The 23,842-nt window shown below is 54.5% G+C and overlaps 1 protein-coding gene across 2 annotated transcripts in view; it reads left to right on the forward strand.

The window, feature by feature from the left end:
• The first annotated feature begins 788 nt into the window (after nucleotides 1–788).
• Nucleotides 789–23,842, forward strand: part of CSNK1G2 (casein kinase 1 gamma 2) — a 40,994-nt gene continuing 17,940 nt past the window's right edge. For both annotated transcript variants that reach the window (XM_054291129.1, XM_054291130.1), the window contains exon 1: nucleotides 789–852. The gene's annotated coding sequence lies outside the window, so the exon portion shown is untranslated. The remainder of the gene's footprint in view (nucleotides 853–23,842) is intronic.

The raw sequence follows: 23,842 nt of genomic DNA on the forward strand, positions 1-23,842 counted from the left end.
CAGGAGCTTTACCTCAAAACAGGGCTTTACCCCAAAATAGGGGCTGCACCCCAAACCAGGGCTGTACCCCAAACCAGGGGCTGTACCCAAAACAGGAGCTTTGCCCCAAAACAGGGATGTACCTTCAAACAGGGGCTTTACCCCAAAACGGTGGTTTTACGCCAAAAAGGGGCTGTACCCCAAACCAGGGCTGTACCCCGGTGTGGGGCTCACTCACATATCAGGGCCTGTCCCCTAAAACGGGGTCCATACCCCCCATGCCGTTCCCTGCAACAGGCCTGTGCCCCGCCTGCACGGTGGGATCCATATCGCGACAGCATCGCGATAACCCACACCGGAGCCACATCCACCAGTGGGGCCGGACCCTACGGGTTCCCCTACAGCGCGGTGTGCTCCCTGTGTGAGAGGCGCGCCCTCCATCCCCGCAGGGCGCTGAGGCAGCGCGGGCCCTGTCGCGACAGCGGCGCCGGTCCCGACAGCGGCGCCAGGCAGCGCGGGGTTAACCGGAGCTGCCGTAAAGCGCGCGGCGCTGCCGCACAGCCGCAAAGCCGCCGCCTGCCGGCCGCTATTCCCGAACGCGCCCTACGCCAGCGCCGCTGCGCCGCCACCCTCGCGCCCGCTGCGCTTGCGCCGCGCTCCGCCCCGCCGCCCGTATTCACCAAGCGCTGTTGCGCCGCTGGCGCGCGGGCGCGCACGGGCGCGGCGCGGCTCGTACGCCGTTGGCGCAGCGCGGGCCGTACGCCGTTGGCGCAGCGGCGGAGGGGAGGCGAGCGGGGCCGGGCCGGGGGCGCCGCCATGGGGGAGCGGCCGCGGGGCAGCGGCGCCGCCGCCCGGCGCTGAGGGACCGCCGAGGTAACACCGGGGGAGCACCGGGGGACGGCGGGGGCCCTGCGGCCTCGGTTCCGCTCGGCCGGCACCGGGGAGGGGCGGCCGGGCCGGGCGGCGCCGCGGGCGGGGGCGGCGGGGCCTGGGCGGTGGCGGGGGGGGTTGAACGGCGGGAGGGGCCCGGAGAGGGGAAGGGGCTCCGGGGGTCGCGGGGGTGCCGGGAGAGGCCCCGGCTCGGCATGGAGAGGTCGCCGGGCGGTAGGGCCGAGGAGGGGTCGGTCTGGGCCCGGGGACAGTGGGGGGCTGAGGGTGTCACGTTGGGATCGGGGGCTGGGGGCGGCTCTGGAGCCGCGCTGGGGTCAGGCCGGGCCGGTGTGAGGGCCCAGGGCCGCCTCGCCCCGTCCCTCCCGGCCGTGCCGGTTCTGTGGCCCCGGGAAGGGCTGCCAGCCCCCGGTGTCCCCGAGGCCGGGCGGGCGGCGGGGATGGGGTCGGATGGGCCCCGCCGTGTCCCCGCAGCCTGCCCCAGCCTCGCAGCGTGTTGGCTCCTTTGTATGTGGCTTTCCTCCCTCCGGAGGGCTTGGGAAGTGTTTATTTGGGGAAAGGACCGTGCTGAAGCTGGTATTTCAAACGGCTTTTTTTCCTTCAGCGAAGCGGGTGAGGATGAATGCGAGGAAAGGGAAAAGTGCCCTCCCCCTCCTGCCCCCAGCAGACAGGAGCCGACTTGAGCTGTTGGAGGTTTGCAAATGAGGAGGCTCTGCCCGAGGCCCGTGGCTCCTGTGGCTGGCTGGCAGGAGGGAGCCGAGCCAGGGCTCTGCATCTCGGGCAGCGAACAACGGGAAGTTGTGGGGATGGTCAGGAAGGTGCCTTTTCTTTTGTGTGCTGGGCAGGCTGAGGACTTGCCGTGTTTGGTGTATTTTAAAGTTAAAAAGCAAAGTTTTACAAACGCCTTTTGAGTTGCCGTGATATCAGTCGGTTCCAAACAGTTCAAGTTAGGCTGGACCCGGGTTGAAAGGTGTGTAAAACCTTTGGAAGTTGCCTCCTTAACTAATCTGTTTGTTTTCCTTCCACACAACAAGTGGTTGGAGGTGTGGAAGTGCATTCTGAGGGGTGTGTGAGTTCACATGCCAACCAGGCTGCCACACACTGTGTGCCCCCATCTCCCCACGGCCAGCACACAGGTTTGAAAACTGGGCCTTATGTAACAGATTGGAGCAAACGTTTGGTGTTTGCCAGTGGTCTGACAAAGAATTGCTGCAAATTAGGGCAGGAGGCCTCCATGGGGAGCCTTTGCCGTGGCAGGATAGGCTTGGCTGCTGTGAGGAACTTGCCAAAGATTTGTTGGTTTTGCTTTCATTTGGTACGGTGCAGATAGGGACGTTGTTTGGTCAGTGTTTTATCACTCCTGAGCAGCTCTGGGGTGCTGGCAGGGTTGTGGTGCTGCCTGGTCCAACACCACCAGCATGCTCAGATCTGTGGGAACATGAAATCTGGAGGGGGTGCTCAGATCTCTGAGCCTGGAGAGGTGGTTTAGGGGTTTGATCTCCTCTGTGAGGCCTTATAAATCACTTTAAAATCACTTGTATCTCTCCTTTGCCAAAGCAGCAGCTGCTTTGTTTGCTCCTGCATCCATGGGGTGCAGCTGGTGTGGTTTGCAGGGCAGAGATGGTGTCCAGGAGCTTCCCTGGTTGCTCTGGATGGGAGCTGGTTGCTCTGGATGGGAGCTGGGTGCAGAATGGAGCTGTGTGCTGTGGATGGGAGCTGGATGGGAGCTGGGTGCTCTGGATGGAGCTGTGTGCTCCATGTCCAGCAGCCTCCCTGGCGGGAGCTGTGAGCTCTGCCCTTGCTCTGGGTGCAGCTCCTGGCCCCGGTGGCTCAGCAGGTTCCTGGTGCTGCTCTCAGAGCAGCCTCCTCAGCGTGCCCCTCGTTTTGTATTCCGTGTCAGAGCTCCTGTGCAGCCCAGGCTGTTGTCAAAACTGTTCATTCGGGAGTGACTCAGCGGATCAATGGGAATGACATGAGGGCTGTGCTCGTGGACAATCGGTGGTTCCTCCCCCCCCTCCAGCCCCTCTGGACTGGAAGACACAACAACGTCTGAGAGCAGCTGCCAATAAACCTCTCTGCTCTGCTGGGGCCTGGCTGTGCTCTGGAGCTGTCTCCCCCTGTCCAACCCCTTCCCTGTTGTTTCCTAGCTGGGATGAGCTGTGCTGGAGCAGCCCTCCTGTGCTTGGCTGTGCCTCCAGGTGTGTGCCTGGCCTTTGCAAGCCCAGGGTGGGTAGGAAGCTGTTTATCTCTGCCTTCAGACAGGAACTGCAGCTCCACAGGCACTGAAGGGAGGGCTGAGGAAGCCTCGGGTGAGCAGCAAGCCCTGATGTGCTGTGCTGGGGTGAGCAGGAGAGCTGCAGCCCCTGGGCTGGGGAGGAGACCCTCCCCTGGCTCTGCAGGGGTTTGGTAGCAGAGGGCAGTGGCCTGGTTTGCCCTGTGCTGCTCCTGGGACTGCCCACTGCAGTTTGAGGAGTCAGAGCTCTTCCCTTGTGGTGCTGCTGAGCAGGGACACACTTGGGTGCCAGCACAGGAGCTTCCTTCGTGTGTTTGCCTTTTTGCTGAGAGCCTGTGGGAACAGCTCTGCCCACAGCCCTGTAATTGGGCTGTGCCTGGGCAGACGTGGCTCCTTGTGGGTGCAGTGAGGAGCTGTGAACCTGAGCCTCCTTTGCTCAGACATGGTGTGACCTGGAGTCTGCTTCTGTCCAGCTGTTCCTGTGAGCTGGGAGGGAGAGCAGGTCCCAGCAGCTCTGGGGTTCTGCAGGAGGACAAGTCATCTTCCTGTCAGAAAAGCTCTGTGAATGGTTTTGGGGTTTCGTGAGAGGCTGCTTCTACTTCCTGCTGCCACTTGCTGTCTCTGGTAGATTCATCACTGTAGAGAAGCAGCAGCTTGGGTTGTGAGGGAGGTAAAAAGGTGATTTTCTGCTGGGGTAGCTGAGTGTGGAGCTTCAGGTTCCTGTGTCAGGCTCCCTGATTCACACCAGCTGCCCTCCTCCTCCTGAAGAACTCTAAATTCCTGCCCAGGCTGTAGCCCTGCAGCCCTTCCTGTGGGCAGCCCCTCCCTTGCCTGTTGCATTGATGCATTATTTCTAATAACTGCCTTGGAAAAAGCAGCCTGTGCACCAGGAACTGGCGTGACAGGACGAGGAGGAATGGCTTCCCCTGACACAGGGCAGGGTTAGATGGATACTGGGAAGAAATTCCTGCTTGTGGCAGTGGGGAGGCCCTGGCACAGGTTGCCCAGAGCAGCTGTGGCTGCCCCGACCCTGGAAGTTCCAAGGCCAGGTTGGATCAAAGGAGCACCCTGGAGTAGTGCAAAGGATTAGGGGGTGGAACTGGGTGAGCTGTAGGCTCCCTTCCAACCCAGACCATTCTGTGATTCCATTCTGAGGTGTTCCAGCACACCCCTGCCTTGTCTGTCCCACCCTGTGAGGTTCCTGTGGTGCTCAGAGCTGTGAGCCCCCACTCACAGCCCCGCAGCAGGGGCTGTAAAACCACAGAATGTCTCTCTGCCTTCCACTCACTGCCTTCAGAGCGTGCAACAGCAGATCAGCACCCACCATCAGCCCTGTGTGGTGTAGGAAATGGCTCTTCAGGTAAGCTGAAACTTCTAGGTAAGGCTTTGCAGGGTGTTTCAAAATGCTGCAGGGAGCAGGAAGTCTCTGGTTTCACCCACCGCCCACAGTAAGGAGGGTTTGCTCCTGAAGCACAGGAATTCAATTAGTTCTGTGAAGAGTTTAAATTGGCTTTTTTTGCTCCAGTGAGATGGTGGATAGGAGTTCTGTGTCTCCAGGAGGATCTCCCAGTGCTAGGGAGTCTGTTCTGCTTGGGGGGGGTGGTGGCAGTGGCCCTTCCAAGCAGTGCCCTGCTGTCCCCTGCCTCCCCACTGCATCAGGAATTCAATTAGTTCTGTAAAGACTTTAAATTGGTTTCTTTGGCTCCAGTGAGATGGTGGATAGGAGTTCTGTGTCTCCAGGAGGATCTCCCAGTGTTTATGGAGTCTGTTGTGCTAGAAGGTTGGTGGCAGTGGCCTTTCCAAGCAGTGCCCTGCTGTCACCTGCCTCCCCACTGCATCGGGCCCCTGGCACTTGAAACAATCACAGCAGAATCCTCCTCACTCATGGGAAACACAGCTCTTGAGGCCTTGTGGTGACAGTGAAATCAGGTGCTCTGCCTGTGAAAGGCTTGCACTGAGATGGTGACATGGAGGAAACCCAAAATCCTGCCCAGCGAGGTCCAGCTGAGCTGGGGAAGGGTCCCAGTGCCACAGGCAGCACAAACACATCCCCTGGTGCCTGGGGACTGCTCTGAGCGAGAGCTGGGCACTGCTGTGTGTTGTTGTGCAGTGTCTGCAGGGCAGGGGTGGCAGTAAGTTGGATGTGAGAGCAGGATTTGGGATGAGGCAAGGCACTGTTGCCTTGGAAATGAGGTGCTCTTGGCCTCCCAGGGTGCTGGAGTCTGGAGGAAAGGAGCGTTAATTTTTGAGTCATTCATTTTTACATGTCCACCGAGCAAAGAATGTCCTGTAGCCCTTTGTTACTTAATGTTATGTAATGCTTTTTAATGAGGCAGGGCTGGCCTTTGCTTTCCTAGTGGTGAATGAGACAGTTGGCAGGTGATGCACGGGCTTTGTCACCCTGACAGGGATGTTCTTAAGTTAATAAACAGGGGTTAAGGTTGAGCTTGAGCTTGGATTTTGTGCAGCTTTCCTTTGGAGGAGCTTTGCAGCCCTGCAGCTGAGCAGTTTGTGCGGCAGGAGCGGTGCTGGGAGGGCTGTGGGGGTTCCCTGGGAGCACAGCCAATTCTCTGGGGGTTTGTTCCTCTTCCCAGGCTGGGGGCTGCACAGTCTTGCTAAGAGGGGCTGCTTGGTGTGGGTGGCTGAACGATGGGCTCAAAAAGGTCAGTGGAAATCTAATTTAAACCCCAACAGAGCTGTGTTTGTGCTACAAAAGCTCCATTCTTGCAGACTCCGTCTTTGCCCAATGTTTTCAGGTAAAAAAATCTTGATGCTTTTGAGGTAGCATCGAGGTACAAACAACAAAGCAAAAAACCCTTTTTTCTCTTATCCTTTTTTTAGCAGGGACTGTTGGCAGTGATGAAGTTTATACTCTGCTTGGTTTCCCTGGTTTGATGTGGGGAGAGGATGGTGCTTTCCAGCAACTTCTGTGCCGTGTGTGTGGGCGAGGGGCAAGCTGAGGCTTTTCTGGAATCCCCTCGCCCCCAGCTCTGCCAATTCCTCTCATCCCAAGGCAGTGCTGGCTTGAGTCAGTCTGGTTTTAGTGGTGCCAAGCACAGGGAATGTTTAGGAAGGACTCTGGGAGCAGAGATAGGGTCTCTGTGCTGGTGGTGCCAAGCACAGGGAATGTTTAGGATGGACTCTGGGAGCAGAGATAGGGTCCCTGTGCTGGTGGTGCCAAGCACAGGGAATGTTTAGGATGGACTCTGGGAGCAGAGGTGGGGTCCCTGTGCTGGAAGGGGCTGCTCAGAGCCAGGAGTGAAGAGCAGCACTTGGCTCTGGGAGTGCAGGGTCAGTGTGCTGTGGGATGAGGAGGTGTTGGTGCTCACAGGTACAGGCTGGTCTCTGCCTTGAGCCTTGGGAATTCCTGCTCAAACTTGCTGCAGCTCGTCCCTCCATGGGCTTTGGTGGCTGGGGAGGGAATGGGAAGTGCTCAGAGCTTTAACATTTCCTCCTGGGTGACTTGCAACTGGTTTTAAACTCACACTGTTTGCTGAGGGGTGTCTGTCTCATCAGGGGATCTCCCTGAGAGCTTGTCAGAACCCCCAGCAGATTCCCCAGCTTGAAATGCCATCATAAGTGTCATGGGAAGGAATTAGAGAGGAATTCCAGCATAGCAGAGCTCTCCATCTCCCACAGCCATGGGGATGTTGTCAGGAGCAGCTCTCCACTGCTCAGTCCCTCTCCTGCTCCCAGGCCTGCTCAGAGCTGGCAGAGCTGGGCAAGAGCTCCTGGGCTTACAGGGGAATGAAAGGGAAACTCATTTAACACACCCCATGCTGAATTTAGCAGGATATAGAGCAAACCCTGTGAGTGTGAGTGAGTGTGTACCACATCTGTGCCATGTAACCTTTCTCAGGGTAACTGTTAAGGTTTCCTGGAAAATCAGTGGGCAGAGTTGGAGCAGACTCTGGTTTGGGGTGGTTTTGGCAGGGGCCCTTTGGAACCTGCCTGCACTGGGGCTGATGGAGCAGCCAAGCTCAGGCTTGGATCATCAGCAGCATCTGGACATCACAGAGCTGCTCTGGGGTGCAGCAAACCTGGCTCTGCAGGGCTCAGCTCTGCTCCCCTGATCCATGTGGGAAGTGCCCGTGACATCCCAGGACCTGGGTGCTGCCAGGCCTCAGGTGTACTGACCTCAGTGCAGGTTTCTTTTTCCTCCTCACCCTTCCCTCTCCCTTTTACTGTGCTGCCATCTCTCTGACTGCTCTCCTGCCTTGCTGGGATGTTTTCTCACAAGAGCCAGCACGTCTGTGAGGGGCTGGGCTGCCTGCAGAGCAGGAACAGCCTGGAGCATCCTCTGCACTGAGGAGCTGGGCACGGCTGCATGGAGAGATGGGCACCTTTGGGAATGCTGCTGGTGCAGCCACAGGCAGGCAGCACAAGGTGTGCAAATGCCCTGGGTGGCACCCATGTCTTCTCCAGTGTCCCTCTAAAATCACAGAGCTGGAGATGAGGCTCAGACTGGTGCCGTGCCCGGTGCAGAGGATGCACTGCAGCAGCCTTGGCTGGGTGACAGCAGACACCCGAGGTGTGAGAAAGCACGAGCAGGGACAGTTCCCACTGCTGGTTGTGGTCCTGGCAGGGGACCTGCAGAGCCTGAAATCTGACTGCTCCCAGGAGAAGAGTGTCACACTCAGTGCTTTGCTCCTATTTTTGTTCAGAGCCAGAAATCAAAGTCCAGAGCGGTGCTTCTCCAGCCAGAATCATTGAAAGGCACTTGTTGTTGTTTTAGGGCCAATATTTAACTTGTGCCTTCCATGAGGAATGCCTGTTAGACTCCAAATATTTGCCTTAAGGAAGAAGTTTGAGGGAAGAATGTCCAGAGCTGGGGGGGAAGCAGGAGGGATTCAGGAAATGAATTTAAGTCTGTGCATGTCCAGGTGTGTGTGGCACAGCCTGTGTTCCCCTGGCAGGGCCCTGGCAGGTAGGAGCAGCTCTGGCTGAGCCCTGGTGTGGAATGGCTGGGAGGAAATGTTTGTGTGCTGGAGCTCAGGGCGTGTCTGCTCCCTCAGCCCAGTCCTGCCTGCCAAGGGGATTTAAAGGCACAGGCTGGGAGCTGCTGCTGTGGGCAGCCAGGCTGAACTTGCTGATAAAAGCAGCTTATCAGAAGAGAAATGCCTCGCTGCTTTTGCTTTCGCTGTGGCCTGTGGTGGCAAGGGTTCATCAGCTGTGAAATCCTCTGCAGTGGATCCTGCTAATGGCAGGATTTCCATTCCTTGGGCTGGCTTGATGGGGCGTTCATGTCTTCTCCTCACCTCCCTGTGGGATCCTTCACCTCCCTGTGGGATCCTTTACCTTTCAGTGGGATCCTTCACCTCTCTATGGGATCCTTCTCACAGAGTGCCCCCACAACCAGGTAAAGCTTGCTGCTGGTTCAGTGCTGAGCTTGTCCCACGTTTCTCCCAGGGCTGTGTGCTGGTGGATGTCAGGATTCAGGTCAGGGTTTGGTGGCACCTCAGGCTGGTTGTGGTGTGTGGGACACAGGGATTGTCAGGAGCCTGATCCCCTTCCCAGCCCCTCTCTGCTCACAGGGCAGGTGAGGAGTTCTGGGGCTGCCTGGGAACTCTGGGCTTCCTCAGCTCCATGGTTACCCTCTGCCCTGACTTGCCATGCTCTGTGCTGTTCATTGGATGGTTTTGGCTGGGTTTGACTGTTTTAGGCCTGGGTACAGAGAAAACATGTTTCCTCTTGAAGCAAAACCAAAGGCGTGTGAGGCTGTTTTGTGGCTCAGCACAGCTCTGAAAGGTTGGGAATTTCTTTGTGCCACTGTGGCAAAGACCTTGCAACCAGCCCTTAGGCCCAGCCTGAAGCTGAGCCAAGCCCAGCCAGAGCCTGGCTCTGGCTCTTAGTCCCAGCTTTGGTGCTGGGGGAGCAAAGAGGAGTGAGAGCCCCATCCAGCCTGGAATGGATAGTGGGGGGCTGGGCAGCTGTGGGAAGTCTTGGTCTCTTGCCATAATGAGAGTTGATGGGTTTAGGCCCACAAATTGGCTGCTTAATGAATGAGGGAGCCAGGGGAGCTGTATCCTGTCTGCAGGGGTTGAAAGAGGTGATGTAGACTAGAAACATGAGTAATTAACTTAACTGAAAAGGAGAATTTGGGGTTTTGGATGGAAGTGTGTACTAGAGGAGGGTGAACGTGTGTTGGCTGGGATTTCTGGGACAAACCAGAGAAGTGAGAGCCCAGAAATGAGGGAGAAAGGACAGTCTGTTCGTGCAAATAATGTTCCAGGTATTAATAGCAGCAAGATGAAATGTGTCCTCCTGGGGGTGTATCCTACATGCCCCTTCATGGCAATGATCCCTCTGATTTTATAAATTAAGTCTTTGTGTAGGGTTGAAAGAAGCAGGTAAGGGGAAGGGAGGTACCAGCAAGGGTGTAGTTGTTTGAGAGAATCTTTGGGATGAACCCCTTGAAAAATTCCTTTCCCAGTGCACAGCAGCACCTCTCCAGCTGTGTCAGTCCTGTGCTCTTCCTGTTTCAGTCCTGGCCTTCTCATCCCTGCAAAATACACAGGTGGGGGACGAGGGAAGATGGGGAAAAACCCTTTGGAATGTGCCTTTCTGATGTGGAACTTGGTGCAAACCTGACCAAATCCTTAATCCACAAAGCTGTCCCAATGCTTAATAAAGGGCTGTGAGGCTGATCCTCTGTGTGAGGGATGGAGGAGTGAAAAGATCCTGTGGTGTGACCAGCAGTGGGATGTAGGTCTCTCTGGTCCTTGTTTTGAAACTCATCCCTCCCTGCAAGGCAGCAGACTAGGGTGCTTGCTGGGCTTTAGGAATTTGTCCCAGTTAGTCTCCAGTTAGTTGTGAATCTCTGTTCTCTATCCTCTTTTTTTCTCTGAGATCACAGATGCTTCTGTGCCCATCTGTGAAATAAGCAGGTCACCTCCGCACCTTTGAGAGGCTGCAAGGAAAGCTGGAGAGGATTGAGCTGCTGATGGTCCTGTAGTAGAGGGGGTGGGAAGATGAACGCCTCATGGATCACTCCCTGCTTCCCTCAAGGTGCTGCTGGCTCTTGCAGGGAAGCTGATGGATGCTGTCATGGCACAGAGCATCCCTCTGCCCCAGTTAATCTGCAGGAAACATTAATTGCATGGTGTTAATCTTTCCTCCTCATGGTCTGGGCTGTGGGTCCTGCCTGTGGCCCTGGAGTGCTGTCCCTGCTGGGGAGGAGAGCTGGGAGCCAGGGCAGCAGCAAATCAGCTCCTGCTCCTCTGCAGCAGGGAATCTGACAGTTCTTTGGGGAGAGATTCCCCAGGTAGCCCCACTGGATGCTTACCCTTCCCTCCCCTCTTGTGCCCCCAAACCTGTATGGTTTGGCAGTCATTTGAGGGGAAATATATGGGGCTTGGAGCAGCCTTGGGAAGAAAGCAGAGGGAAAAATGTGGGACAGCTCAGCTTGGCAGAGCTGCAGCTCTGCCACCCAGAAATGGAAACAGCCCTTGTCACCAGTGGGAATGACATCCCTTCCACCCACCCTGCTCTGGGATCTCCAGGACAAGGGACCTGCTCTAGCTGAGCTGGTGGTGCTCCCCCTTTCTGTGTGACCTCAGGAGAGGTGGGGAAGCTGTGATTAACTGTAGTGTGGTGATTGAAGGGATAACTGATCCAGGCACCCCTTTTTTTCCCTGCCTTGCTTTGCAAAAGGCCACCCCAGATCTGCCAGTGCAGCTGCTTCCTAACCTGGTTCTGTCAAGAGGATATGGGTTAAGGGAAAAAAAAAAATCCTACAATTAAAAGTGTTTCTGCCAACCCAGATCCTGCTGACAGAAAAGGGGTTGGGAGTGCTACACATGACAGGAGGCCAGGCAGATCTGTGCAGAGTGACAGTCCCCAGATGGCTGAGGAGCAGGGAACCCTGCTGGCACACACAGCTCAGGCCTTTGGCAGCCAGGCTGGTTGGAATTGTTCTGAATCTGCTGAGTTGGGCTCTTTGTGGGTCTGTTCCCCCCTTTAAACTGGAGCTGGGGTGTGCATGGCTCATTAAAAACAACTTCCAGAATATTCAGCTTGCCCCTTGCCCCCATTCCTTGTGGGATGAGTATCCCACATCTTGGAGGTGGGAGGTGGAACTGTGGTTTCCATTCCTGCAGCGCTGCGTCTTGTCTCTGCCTCTTCCTCCCCTGTCCCAGGCAGGGCTGGGAGGGAGCCCTGCTTGAGGTGCTGGGCAAATCTGTGTCACAGCTCTTGCCCATGGGAGTGATCACAGAATCCCAGAATCATTTAGGCTGGAAAAGACCCCAAAAATGGAGTCCACCCTATGACCAATCCCCATGTTGTCACTCAGCCCAGAGCACTGAGTCTGTCCAGTCTTTCCTCAAACACCTTTGAGAGTGTAAGGTAACTTCACCATCTCCCTGAGAGACCCTTGCAATGTTTAACAACCCTTTTTAAGAAGAAATTCCTGCTGATATCCAGCCTGTGCTGATGAAGGTGACAGCTTCTCTGGTTTCTCAAAGCCACCCAGGTGAGCTTTGGCTCTCCTGTCAGGAGCTGGTTGCTTTGTCACAGAATTCCCAGCCCCTCACTGGAGCTGCTGGGCTGAGGGGTGGCACCTTCTGCTGCCTGAGCTTCTGGGTGCTCCCAGTGCCTCCCTGGCTCTGCTCTTGGTTCTTTGGATGGCACAGAACAGCTCACCCTTCCAAGCTGTTGGATTGGGTGTCCCTCCTTTCCCACACCTCTGTGGTGACAGCCCTGGAGTGGCAGAGGTGGGTGGTGTCCATCTTACCCTGGCAGGAGGGCAGCCACTCTTCAGGGGTGGCACAGGTCAGGAGGAAGAGGAGGAGGGAATTGCTGGCTGCAGGCATCTGCTCCATCCACCTCCTGGAAATGTGAACCAGGAAACAAATCTGAAACCAATCTGGCAATCTCCAGGTCAGGCCTCTGACCCACTCCTGGGCTGTGCCCTGTGCCAGGTTACTGCCCTGTGCCAGGTTACTGCCCTGTGCCAGTTACTGCCCTGTGCCAGTTACTGCCTTGCCTGGAGAACACAGCTGTGGTCAGGGCCACCATCCCTGCAGGTGACCTCAGAGGGCACAGCAGCCTTTGGGGACTTTGGGGATTTTCTGCCTCTTCTGCCACTGCTTTCTGTGTGACATGTGGCAGTGTTGTGCCTCAGTTCCCTCTTCTGTAATGACACTTTCTTGGTGACCTACTCTGAGGCAGCTGCTGCGAGGAGCAGAGTGAGAGCAAGGGGAGCATTGGTCTGGAAAGCCCCTGGAGCCTGTGACAGGGACATTGGGAAGATAAGATGGCTGATGCTGCTGCTTGGATTGTTTCCCAGCCTGCTGGGAGAGAGGGAGGTGTGTGTCCAGCCCCAAGAGCCATATGGTGTGGATGCCAACACAGGAGAGCAAATGGGATCTCTTCTGGGGTGTCCCACCTTGTGTGTCATGTAAGGAATTTGCAGTGGCAGCATCCACCCCTGACATCATCTGCTCTCCCTGGTGGCCTGCACTCTCCAGGAACAGAGGGGGTTTTCTCATGCATGGCTGCTTGGAAAGCTGTGGTTCAGATAAGGCAAGGCAGCAGCTGGGGCATGGGGATGTCCTGCCCTCCAGAGATGGTGCTTTCCAGAAGAGTGAACGTCACCTGTGTCCCTGGCACAGGAATTGTGAGGCTGGTGCAATGTGCTGATGGGATCCCTCAGATTCCTTGTTGGGATTCCCCTCCTGCCTGTGCCCTGCAGGATGCCGTGCAGACAGAGTGGAGGGAGTGGTTTTGCTCATTCTGTGCTCATTAGAGGCTGCAGGGAAGGGAAATGAAACCACTTCTAGCTCTGCTAAATTCTGATCTGCTGCTCCCTGGAAGTTGGGAGTGAGCTGGGATAGCCTGGGCTGTTCTGTGCTGTTCAGATTTGTGCTGTGGGGAGCCTGTGGTGTGAGTCAGGGCAGCAGTCTGTTCCCTGCTCCTGCTCCTGAGCTTATTTAGGAGCTGCTCCAAAGGCTGTGGGGGGAACAAGTCCTGAGTGTGTCACTGTGGTGTCCCACTCTGTGAGGAGAATGCCAGGCTTGCCTGTGCTGGTTTCAGTCAAGTTCCGCTGTTGGGAGGAAATCTCTCCCAGGTGGATGAAAGGTTTTCAGACCCAGCTTGGCCTTGGAGGAAGAAGGGAAGGGAGACATAGGCATCCAGAAATTTGCTTTTGTTATGGGAGAGGTGTTGGGAAATGTCTCTTGTCCTTTGGAGAACAAATGTTGATCCCATTGCCCTGCCTTCCACTGATCCCTCACAGTGCCAGAAGGAGCACACATGGATTTGAGGGATCTCTGAGGACATGGCTCGTGTTCTTCCTCTGCTCTTGCACATCTCCCAGCAGCTGACAGCCCTTGGATGTCCCTGTGTCCTCCCTGCTGCTGCTCCTGGCCCGTGGGATGCCAGATGCTCTGGAAGCAGAGCTGTCCCACGAGGAGCTCTCCCACAATGTGTGGGGGGACATCCCACCCCTCCATGTGCTCAGACCCTGACTCATGCACACCAGAACAGCTCTGGAGGTTCCTCTGGAGGCTCATCCTGCTGTGACAGGGTTGGGTCATCCCGTGGGCAGTGTCCCCCTCCAGAGATGGGGTGGCTCCCAGGGGAGAGGGGGTGGCTGGGGACAGCAGTGCTTCTCCAGGGAGTCCCATGGGACAGAGATCCCCTCACCTCATGGTGTTGGGGCTGCAGGGGATCCCCTTTCAAGGTCTGAGAGCTGCTCTCAGCTTCTCCATGCATGGGAATTGATAAAGGAGCTGATAAAGCTGTGTCAGCATGGAGCTGTTGTGTCCCACACTGCCTGCACTGATGGCTCAGGGTCCAGGGCTGGCTGCCACAGCTGGGGACTCACTCTGTAGCTTGTGACAGTGGCACCGCAGCCCCTCCTGGCATCCTGTGAGAATGGCTGCTGTCATGTGCTGCCTCAGTTTCTGCCCTCAGGGGTCTGTGGTTGCATAAAGGAGGAAGTTTTTGCTTTAGAGCCTTCTCAGTGGGTTGTAGTGGAGAGTGTGGACCCTGCTCTGCTTTCAGTGCATGGAGAGAAGCAATGGCAGCATACACAGCATTGTGTGTGTGATGAGGCTTTGTGATGGGATTTGTGGTGGTGTTTGGGCTGTCCCAGGGCAAGGAGAGCAGGATGCCTTCCCATCCCCCTGCCTGGTGGGAAGAACTCATTTCATGCACTGGGATTCAGAGATCTCTGGTTGTTCGCTGTTTCATCCCTCTGACTTGGCACTAATGTTTAAATACAGATGTGTGCTCTCATGTATTACTGAAAATTCAATGGAGGGAGGGAAGAGCCTGAAGTTTAGCAACAAGTGGCCTGGATGCCAGCCTGGGAAATAAGCCCATCCCAGTGTGTTGGGAAGTGGATGTCCCTCCTGCCCTGGTGAGGTGTGTCACAGTGTTCTGTGCTGTTCTCCCTGTGTCCACTGGCCCCAGGAGATGCTGAGCAGGTGGGCTCAGGATCAGCTCTTGGATGGACACATTGTGGCCTCCCAGCTGCTGCAGCATTCTCCTCTCTGCTTTGCTGGGCCATTCAGAGCCAGAGGCATTTCCTCTGGTGTTTCCTGCCTGTGTTTGTACCTGCTGTTCCTCTGGGCGTGCTGTCAAATCCTGCTGCAGCAGGTTGTCCCCAAGCCCTGTCCTTCAGCTGGCCATGCTGGAGCTCTCTGGAGCCAGGGCAGCTCTCAGCTCTCAGGAAAGGTGCAGCACACCTCTGGCTGCAGTGGAGGTGGGGAGGGATGTTCCCCTGTTCTCCCTGGGAGCTGATGGCTCTTCTTGCACATCCATTCCCGGGCGTGCTGCCGGAAGTGCATTAAGATCCCTTATCGAGGGAAAGGCAGCACTTCATCTTGTTTTTATGAAAAGTGTGGCTTTCAGTGTGTGGGAGTATTCAGGGACAGGGCTGGGGAAGCAGTGTAGAGATGGTCTTAACCTTATTTCAGGCTACAGCAGCGCAGGAGGAGGTGTTCCAGCCTCATATGGAAATGGAAGCTGTTGCTCCCAGCTGCTGGGTGAAAATTATCTGTTTGTCTAGAAGCCTGGTTTTTCCCACTGCCTGGTGACTGTGAGGCAGGCTGCAAGCTCTGGGGAGGGGAGGAGGTAGAAGAAGAACTTGCCTGCTCAGAAACCTGAATGCAGAGCTTTCTTGCCTGGTTCCTGTGGCCCAGCACAGTGACTGTCATGGCCAGACTGGTGATGTGGTGGTGGTGAATTTGTGTGTTTGTGACACATGTAGGATCATCCCTTTCACAGAAAGGCTTTGCGGGGAAGTCGTGGAGCTGCCACCTGAATCTGAAGCTAAATCTGCTTTAGAAGCTTCTGTGGAGCTGGGGATGGAGAGGGCTCAGCCATGCCTGTTCCAGCTGTGCTCATGCAGCTCCTATTCCTCATCAGCCATGGTCCTGCAGGGCAGGCAGGCACTTGAATCTGTCCTTATTCGCCCTCCCAGGGAAGGAAAAGGGAACCTTTTATGAGCTGTCACGACTTTGGGTATTTTTCCCACAGCATCCAGGGGCAGAGGTTGAGGCACAGGGTAGGGCTGCCTGCCCTGAAGGTGCTGTGGGCTCTGTAGTCTGTGCCCAGCAGCTCTCCTTGGGCTACTCTGCTTCCCAGGGTGAGCACACACAGTGATTTGGGATACAGATTTTGGACACCTGCTTGCAGGCAAAGCCTCTTTTGCAGAGAATTACCAGGCATGAAGGCAAAGCTCAGGTTTTGCAGGAGGTGAGCACTGGGGACCTGCCCTTTCCCAGTGTGTCAGATCTGCCTGGGTTGTTCTGCTCCAAAACTTCTCAGATTTGGTGTTGGTGGAGCAGCTGAATCTTGCGCTTTATGCTCTGGGCATGAGTGGATTAAAAGCAATGTTGGATCTTGACTAGAAAGGAAATCTTTGCTGGCTCCTTCCCAAGATGAGCATGCTTGTGATAATGAGTCTGTGCAAGAACTGGGCAGGATGGGACTGGTTGGAAAATGTAAAGGTGAATGTATGGATGGGGGAGCAGGAGAAGCAGAAGCCATGGGACTGGTAAACACCTTTCTGCTGGCCAGCTGCTGTGGACTTTTGGAAGGCAGCTAGTTCCTTTCTGCAGCTGGGTTTTCCAGCAGCAGCAGCATGGATTTAATTAGGATGCAGTGTCTCCCTGGAGCTTGCAGCGTTGGGGGTGCATTGTTTCATTTAAATGGAAAACCCCGTGGCAGAGCTGCCAGACGTGGCTGAGGGCTGGGACCACGGGGCTGAGTCAGGGGCTGTGTGAGGAATGCCTGAAAATGCCTGAGTGGGTCCAGCTGTGTGAGAAATGTCTGAAAATGCCCAAGTGGGTCTAACTCCTGCCATGGTGAGTGAGGGGCTGAGGGCTGAGACCCCTGGACTGAATCAGGGGCTGTGTGAGGAATACCTGAGTGGCCAATGCATCCCAAGATGGGCATGGCCTGAGCTCCTGCCGTGGTGAGTGGAGGCTGAGGGCTGAGACCACAGGGCTGAGTGAGTCAAGGGCTGTGTGAGGAATGCCTGAAAATGTCTGAGTTGGGTCCAGCTCCTGCTGTGGTGAGTGAGGGAGTTGAGGGCTGAGACCCCTGGGCTGAGTCAGGGGCTGTGTGAGAAATACCTGAAAATGCCTGAGTGGATCCAGCTCCTCCATGGTGAGTGGGGGGCTGAGGCCATGGGGTTGAGTCAGGGGCTGTGTGAGAAATGTCTGAAAATGCCCAAGTGGGTCTAACTCCTGCCATGGTGAGTGAGGGGCTGAGGGCTGAGACCCCTGGACTGAATCAGGGGCTGTGTGAGGAATACCTGAGTGGCCAATGCATCCCAAGATGGGCATGGCCTGAGCTCCTGCTGTGGTGAGTGGAGGCTGAGGGCTGAGACCACAGGGCTGAGTGAGTCAGGGGCTGGTGAGAAGTGCTTGAGTGGGTTCAGCTCCTCCTGTGGTGAGCAGGGGGCTGAGGGCTGAGACCCCTGGATGAGTCAGGGGCTGTGTGAGGAATTCCTGAGTGTGTCCAGCTCCTGCCATGGCAAACAGGGGCTCCAGAGCAGCGTCACATCCTGGCCGAGGTGGCTGTGTGTGTCCCACGGAAATGCTGGAGCAGATGGGAAGGGATGGAGCACTGGGAGCTGGGCTGGAGCAGAGGGGAAGGGATGGAGCACTGGGAGCTGGACTCTGCTCTCCTTTTAAGGTCTCCAGGCAGGGACTCAGCTTTGTCCATAGTGAACTTCCTTTTTTCCGGTGCTACAAACTCTGGCTTAGTAAAACCGAAACCAATCTGACATCCTAACTGGCCTTTTCTGCGCTGGACTGGTGAGACATTCTGCAGAATTGCTGCATGGGCAGAAAGCAATTTGTTGTTCAGAGGGAGGTTTCCTGCTCTGGTTACCTGCCTGCTCCCTGGGCCCTTCCTCTTACGGTAAGAGCACAGCAAGTTGCAGTTCCCCAGACAGAGGTTGTCCCGTGTGAGCAGGGACAGCAGAGTGCTGCTGGCATGGGCAGTGGGCTGGAGCTGGGTCATTTGCTCACTTTGGCATCTTGCAACTCCATGCCACTACTTTTCCTGGCCCAGCAGCCCCAAGGATGGCTGATACAGGTCATGGGGAAAGGATGGTGATGGTGACATCCCAGAGGCATCATGGCAGGGCTGGGTGGGAAGGTGGGAATCAGGTACCAATTGCTCCCTGACTCCCTCCTGCAGCCAGGGGTGTGCACTCCCACCACCCACAGTGCTTTGGTTCCTCCTGTTTCCATGCTGTGGATCCCACATGGGGAATGCATCCCAAGATGGACATGGCCAAGAACTGGGAAAGGGCTGCCCCTGGCTTTGCTGGGCACAGTCACATTAGGAAATGTGACTTTACAGCCCCCCTTTTGTGAGATCTGTAAAGTCAACCAAAAAACTGCTTCCTTTCAAGTCATTTCTTGTAGAGCTTCAGTGTGTTTTCTGGTTGTGAATTCTGCAGCTGGAAGTTTAAATTTGTGCCTGATGAACCCAAAAAGGTGAATCAATGCTCTTGGGCACTTGGTTCATGGATAGGTTTGTCTGACTTGAGCTGGGTTTGTTATTTCCAGACCAGTTTTCAGATCTGGTCTTATTTTAGCATGTGTGTATTTACTGTTATTATTTTTCCTAGAGAAGTATTTTCAGCTTTTTGCTTGGTTCCTGTGCTGCTGCTGAAATTTCCAATGTGGCATTTCCAGCTCCTTGGTGGAGCACAGTTTAATATTTTCCATCCAGGTGTTGCTGCTTTGGATGAGGATCCAAGGAAAAGAGTGAAATTGTGCATTGGGCTGGGAGTGAATTGGCAGCTCATGAGAGTGGAGATGCTTCATGAGGGTTTTTTTTTGTGGCTGCTGAGAGATTTAGGAGTGTCTTTACTCTGTGGGCTGGTTTCAAAAACATGAAGATCTGGGTTGTTCTGAATTTGGCTGTTGAGGATCTGAGTTCTGCATTTGGACTGTCCATGGCACATTGATTTCTTTCTGCTCATATGTGCAGGGAGCAAATACTCCAACAGTCCCAGTGCTGTTGGCTGAAGAGGAGCCTGGTTCCTCCTCAGATATTTTTGGGTGCAAAATGACTCCTGCTGAGCTGCTGCTGGAAAGCTGACACTGTGCACACACACTGCTGCCAGGCAGGGATTCTCCTCATCCCCCCTGAGCTGTGGTGGGAGTTTGGGGTGAAATTCTCCAGCTGCTGCTCCAGGGGTGTTGTGGCACAGGGCTGGTGCAGCCCCTGTGTGCTCATCTCGAGAGGAGGAAATTTTTTGGGTTAAGATCTCACCAGTTTAGGGAAATCACACCAGCTCTTGAGTGGTGCCTTGTGGTTCTGTTGGAAACTGAAAACTGGTGATCTGCCCTCATCTTTTACTTCCTTTTTAATTCTGTGGTGTTTGGAGAACAGTTTGAGTTTTGCTTTCACTCCCTTGCACAGGGGACACTCCGGGTCCGTGGGCACTCCCAGCTCATGGGCTGCAGGAGCTTGGGCTGCAGCTTGAGGAACAGCTGAGATTTTGCTTTTAAGGCAGCCTGGTGGGTTTGCATGTCACCTGGTGTCCTTTAGAGATCTCTGTGAAACCACACACAAATCATGACTGGTGTTTTGTGAGAATCTGGGAAGCAGGACCCCCTTCAGCAGAAGCATTTCCCTGCTGCCTTGTTGAAACTCTGCTCTTGTTGTTACAGGGGGAATGGTGTGGCACAAACTTTTAAAAAAATACTGGAAATTCATAGCAATCTATTAAAAAGCCATATTTGGGTTCAGAGGCTGGGAGAAAATAACTTTGAAACAATTTGGAGCTTGATTTGTTGTAGATTTAGAGCTGACCAGAGTTCACAGTGTGGTAAAGGTCTCCTGGGGAAGGGAATAACCAGTAACAAGAGAACATTTCTAACTTAGAGAAAAGTTTAATAGATAGACGTGAGAGCTGGAATAGGAAACCAGAAAGAAAAATCTGTCATCTTCACAGCGCAGCTTAACTCTAGGGAAACAACCAAATGCTTTATTTCTTTTTTTAATTTTATTTTTTGCATCCTGGTGGTTTTGTGCCTTGGATGTTTTATGGATGTGGCTGAGAGCCAGGGATGGATATCTGGGTGAAACCCTGAGGTGCTGGGAGCAGGGCAGTACCTGCATGTGGTAACTTCTGCCAGGCTCAGCCCGTTCCTGCCTCATTTGCTGCAGTCACTTTTGTTTGTTCTGTGTTATGGTGTGGCTGGAGGTGATGGTGTGTCTGATTGTTTGCTTAGAGAGTGGATTTATGATTTTAATTCTGGTGCTGGGAGCGTTGTTGGCTGTGTCCATCCCTGGGGCCATGCAAGGGGAGGGGCAGATCCTGCCCATGGGGCACTGGCTGGGCTGGGGGTGCCCGGGGTGGTGTGATCCTCTCTGCTCACTGTAAAGAGCTGGGAAGCCAGGAAGGGAGGAGAGGTTTGGAACAAGGATGCTGGGATCATGTTGGATTAAAAGCTTTGCTGCCACAGTTCAGGGTTTTTGTGGGTTGGTTGTTTCTGTTGGGTTTATTTTTTTTTTTTTTTTTGCCTCTGAACACTAGAAGAAATTCTGGTAGAAATATTAGCCTCAGCTTTATTCCTGTCTTCTTTTCAAAAAAGAATTTGGATGAAAAAAAAGCATGTTTTGGACAAACTGCTCATGCAGATTTCTTAATTGTTAATATTGGGGCACCAGAGTGAAACCATGCTGGTTTTTTTTTGCTGAGAGGGAAACCAGCCAGCACTGTCAGTGCTTCAGACACTGCTGGTGCAGTGGTGACAGAGCTGTGTCTGCCATGTCATCAATGACTCAGCCTGGTGGCACTGCATGGATGAGCTGGGGTCTGTGTTTGGGGGTGAGGGACACAGCAGGGGCAGGGGGGTGGGCTGGGGGCTGCCCTGTGGGGATCCAAACAGGGGATTTGTGACCATTGGGTATTGCCCAGCCTGTGTGCAGGCAGCAGCTGCACAGCTGGGCTGGGTGGGGTTCACAGGATGGTGGAGCAGTTCCTTCAGGTGGGCTGGGAGGGTTTCACAGGATGCTGTTCCTGCCTGGTGAAGTACTGGAATTAAATACTGCAACAGTGGAGCAGCTCCTTCAGGTGGGCAGGGAGTGTTTCATAGGATGCTGTTCTGGTGGAGCAGTTCCTTCAGCTGGGCTGGGTGGGATTCACAGGATGCTGTTCCTGCCTGGTGGAGCAGTTCCTTCAGCTGGTCTGGGAGGGTTTCACAGGATGTTGTTCCTTCAGGTGGGCTGGGTGGGTTTCACAGGGTGCTGTTCCTTCAGGTGGGCTGGGAGGGTTTCACAGGATGCTGTTCCTGCCTGGTGGAGCAGTTCCTTCACTCCTGGTTCTTGTCCCTGCAGATGCCTTGAAGCAGGCAGGGAGGGCTTGCTGAGCTCTCAGCACCATTCAGAAGCTGAAAAGCAGCCAGGTTTTCATCTCTCCAGGGATCTCAGCTGGAGGAGGTGGATGCAGGGAAGTTATCCCAGTGTAACAGGCAGGATGTGAAGGGCCAGGGGCTCAGTGCACACCCAGATCACCACAGAAGGGGTGGCAGAGCCAGGAGCTCTGGAGTCCCTGAGCTGAGCTCTGAGGCTCCCCCAGCTCTCAGAGCAGCCACACGTGCTGCCAGGGCTCCCCCATGGCCCTGCATCAGCAGGTCAGTGACAAACTATTGAACAGGAGCTTCCTGTTGTGCTGACACCAACACCAACCTACAGAGGAGCAGGAGGAGTAAACAGAGCTGTGCTGGCTCCTGCCTCGCTGGAGGCTGGAAAAAGGACTGGAGAGCAGGAGGAGGCTTCTGAACCCAACCTGTGTTCTGATGTTCTGTGTTTTTGTGGCTGCACTTGGCAGAAACTGCTGGGAAAGTGGCTGCTTCCAGGACTGCTTGGTTTTTAAGGGAATTTCTGGGATGGATAAAGGCCCTTTCACCCCTTGCCCTGCTGCTCCAGCTCCTCCACAGGTGCTGTCCCCAGAGTGGTGCAGCCCATTCTCCATCCAGCTCTCATTGCTCTGATGTGAGATGTTCACATGCAGAACTCCCATCTCCACCAGGTTCCTGGAGTTCCTCAGTCAGAGCACTGAAACTCCTGTTTTCTGAGGGATCCAGAGGAAATGGGGCCAGAACTTCCTTTGCCGTAAGGAATGTTCTGCTGTCCTGCTAGGTTTGCTTGAATCTCCCCTGACTGGAGCTGTTGCTGGTGGAGTTCCCAGGTGGAGCAAGCTCCAGGGGCTGCACAGCCCCCCTGCCTCTCAAACCCATGGAGGAAACTTCCCTGTGGGATCAGGATGAGTTTCCTCCAAACAGCACATCCATGGAGCTGAGTTCCAGCCTGTTCAGCTGCTGTGCCCAGCTCAGAGGAGAGGTGCACATCCAAGGGTGGAGGAAGCTCAGGAGATGTCTCTGGAGCCTGTTGGGTGCTCACTTGGTGGATAACTGGCTGGATGGTCACACTCTAAGTGGAGAGCAGTGAACAGTAGTGTCCTCAGGGGTTGGTAATGGGACCAGTGCTGTTTTACATCCCTGCTGGTGCCATGGACAGTGGCACTGAGGTTTGCTGGTGACACAGAGCTGTGTGGAGCTGGAGGGAAGGGATGGGGCATCCACAGGGACCTGGAGAGGTGGGAACCCATGAAATTCAACAAGGTCCTGCCATGGGCTGGGACAATCCCAAACACAAACACAGAATGGATGGAGATCGGTCCTGGAGAGAGGGATTTGGGAACTTTGGTGGATGAGAAACTTGATGTGACCCAACCCTTGGCTCCTGTGGGACACCTGCAGAGGCTTTTCATGTCCCCCTGTTCTGGGACACCTGTGTGGCACAGCTTTCTCTGCTCTGTGACAAGCAGGACTGGCTGCAGCTCTGCAGGCTGGAACTTGTGGTTAACAACAAACCCCTGCAGACATCATTTGGGACCATTTGTAGCTCGCTCTTAAAGATGTTTTAAGACTTTGCTTTGTTTTAAGACTTTTGATCTTCCTCTAAGCTCAGCCTCTTAACGTTTAGAATTTTTTGGGATTTGGTTTCAGCTGTGTAAGGCCACTGGTTGCTTTTTGGTCTGGATTTTTGCACTGGGAGCCAGCTGATGGGTCATCCTTTGGGACATTGGGGTATTTGTGATTATTTTTAGCCTTTAATTGGCAGTGATCTGTACTTGGAGCTGCAGAGTGTCAAGGGCTTTTCTCTTTGTGCTCTCAAGAAGCTTTCCTTTCTCTTTCATCTGGATGCAGCTGTGTTTCCCTTGTGCTCACAGAGTGCAGAGAACATGGGGAAAGCAGCTCCAAGAACCATCCCAAAGGCTGCTGGGGCTCAGGGAGCAGCACCCAGGGCTCAGGGACACCTGAACCCTGTTCCAAGCAGCACCATGGACCTGTCCCTGACCTTCCCCAGCCACTTGCTGCTATTTTTTTCCCCCTCTTCTTCCCCTCTTTTGTGTTGCCCCGTTTAGCTGTAACCTCTTTGGGCAGGAACACGGTGTGTGTGTTCATATAAAGGGCTGAGAACAATGTGCCCCAGATGGTTTGTACAAGTGCCTTCTCAGCAGCCACAGGGTTTCATTCTACAGGGAAAATATTCTTAAAAATACAACTCTTCAGCATCTTATACTTGCAAATGTGGGCAGGAACTTCCCGAGCCTTGATATTTTGGTCCAAGTCACAGAGACAAGGGGTAGCACTAGAACTGCAGCTTTTCTTTTTTTAAGGGAAAAAAAACCAACTCCCCCCAACCCCAATTCCCCTTTTCTCACCTTTGCATCTGCAGGGGAAAACTTGTAAATGTGACTGGAGCAGCTCTGACCTGCTTAAAACCAGATGGCAAAGAAAAAGGACCCAATGTTTCAACAAAAGCACTGTGAACTCCCTCTTTGGGAATCAGGGTGTGTGGGCTTGCCCCATTTTTATGGCACTTCCAGTGCTTCTCAGGTTCTGTTTTGGGGTGCTGAGGCACTTGCCTGCAGTTTGTTTCCCTTGCAGGATCCCTGGCACTGCAGACACCACAGGGCACTGCTTATTTGCTTTAAGACCACAGCTTGCTTTGGAATTTCTTCTGCCAAATTTCAGGACAATTCATTTTTTTTTTCTTTATTTATCCCACTCCCTCCCAAAGAGAGAAACAAGTTTTCTTAGTCTCATCTTGCATCAGATTTGATTCCAGGCCAGCAAATCCAGCCTAGAAGGTGCTTTCCTGAGGCTTCTTGCCTCGCTGTGACCTTTTGGGAGAGGATTCCTGTGCAGAATGGAACATTGTGAAATCAGTTTTATGCAGGGAATCTGCCCC

Source organism: Melozone crissalis, unplaced genomic scaffold (genome assembly GCF_028551555.1).
Source record: "Melozone crissalis strain CALT ecotype California unplaced genomic scaffold, PUWL_Pcris_2 ptg000088l_1, whole genome shotgun sequence".
Taxonomy (NCBI): Eukaryota; Metazoa; Chordata; class Aves; order Passeriformes; family Passerellidae; genus Melozone; species Melozone crissalis.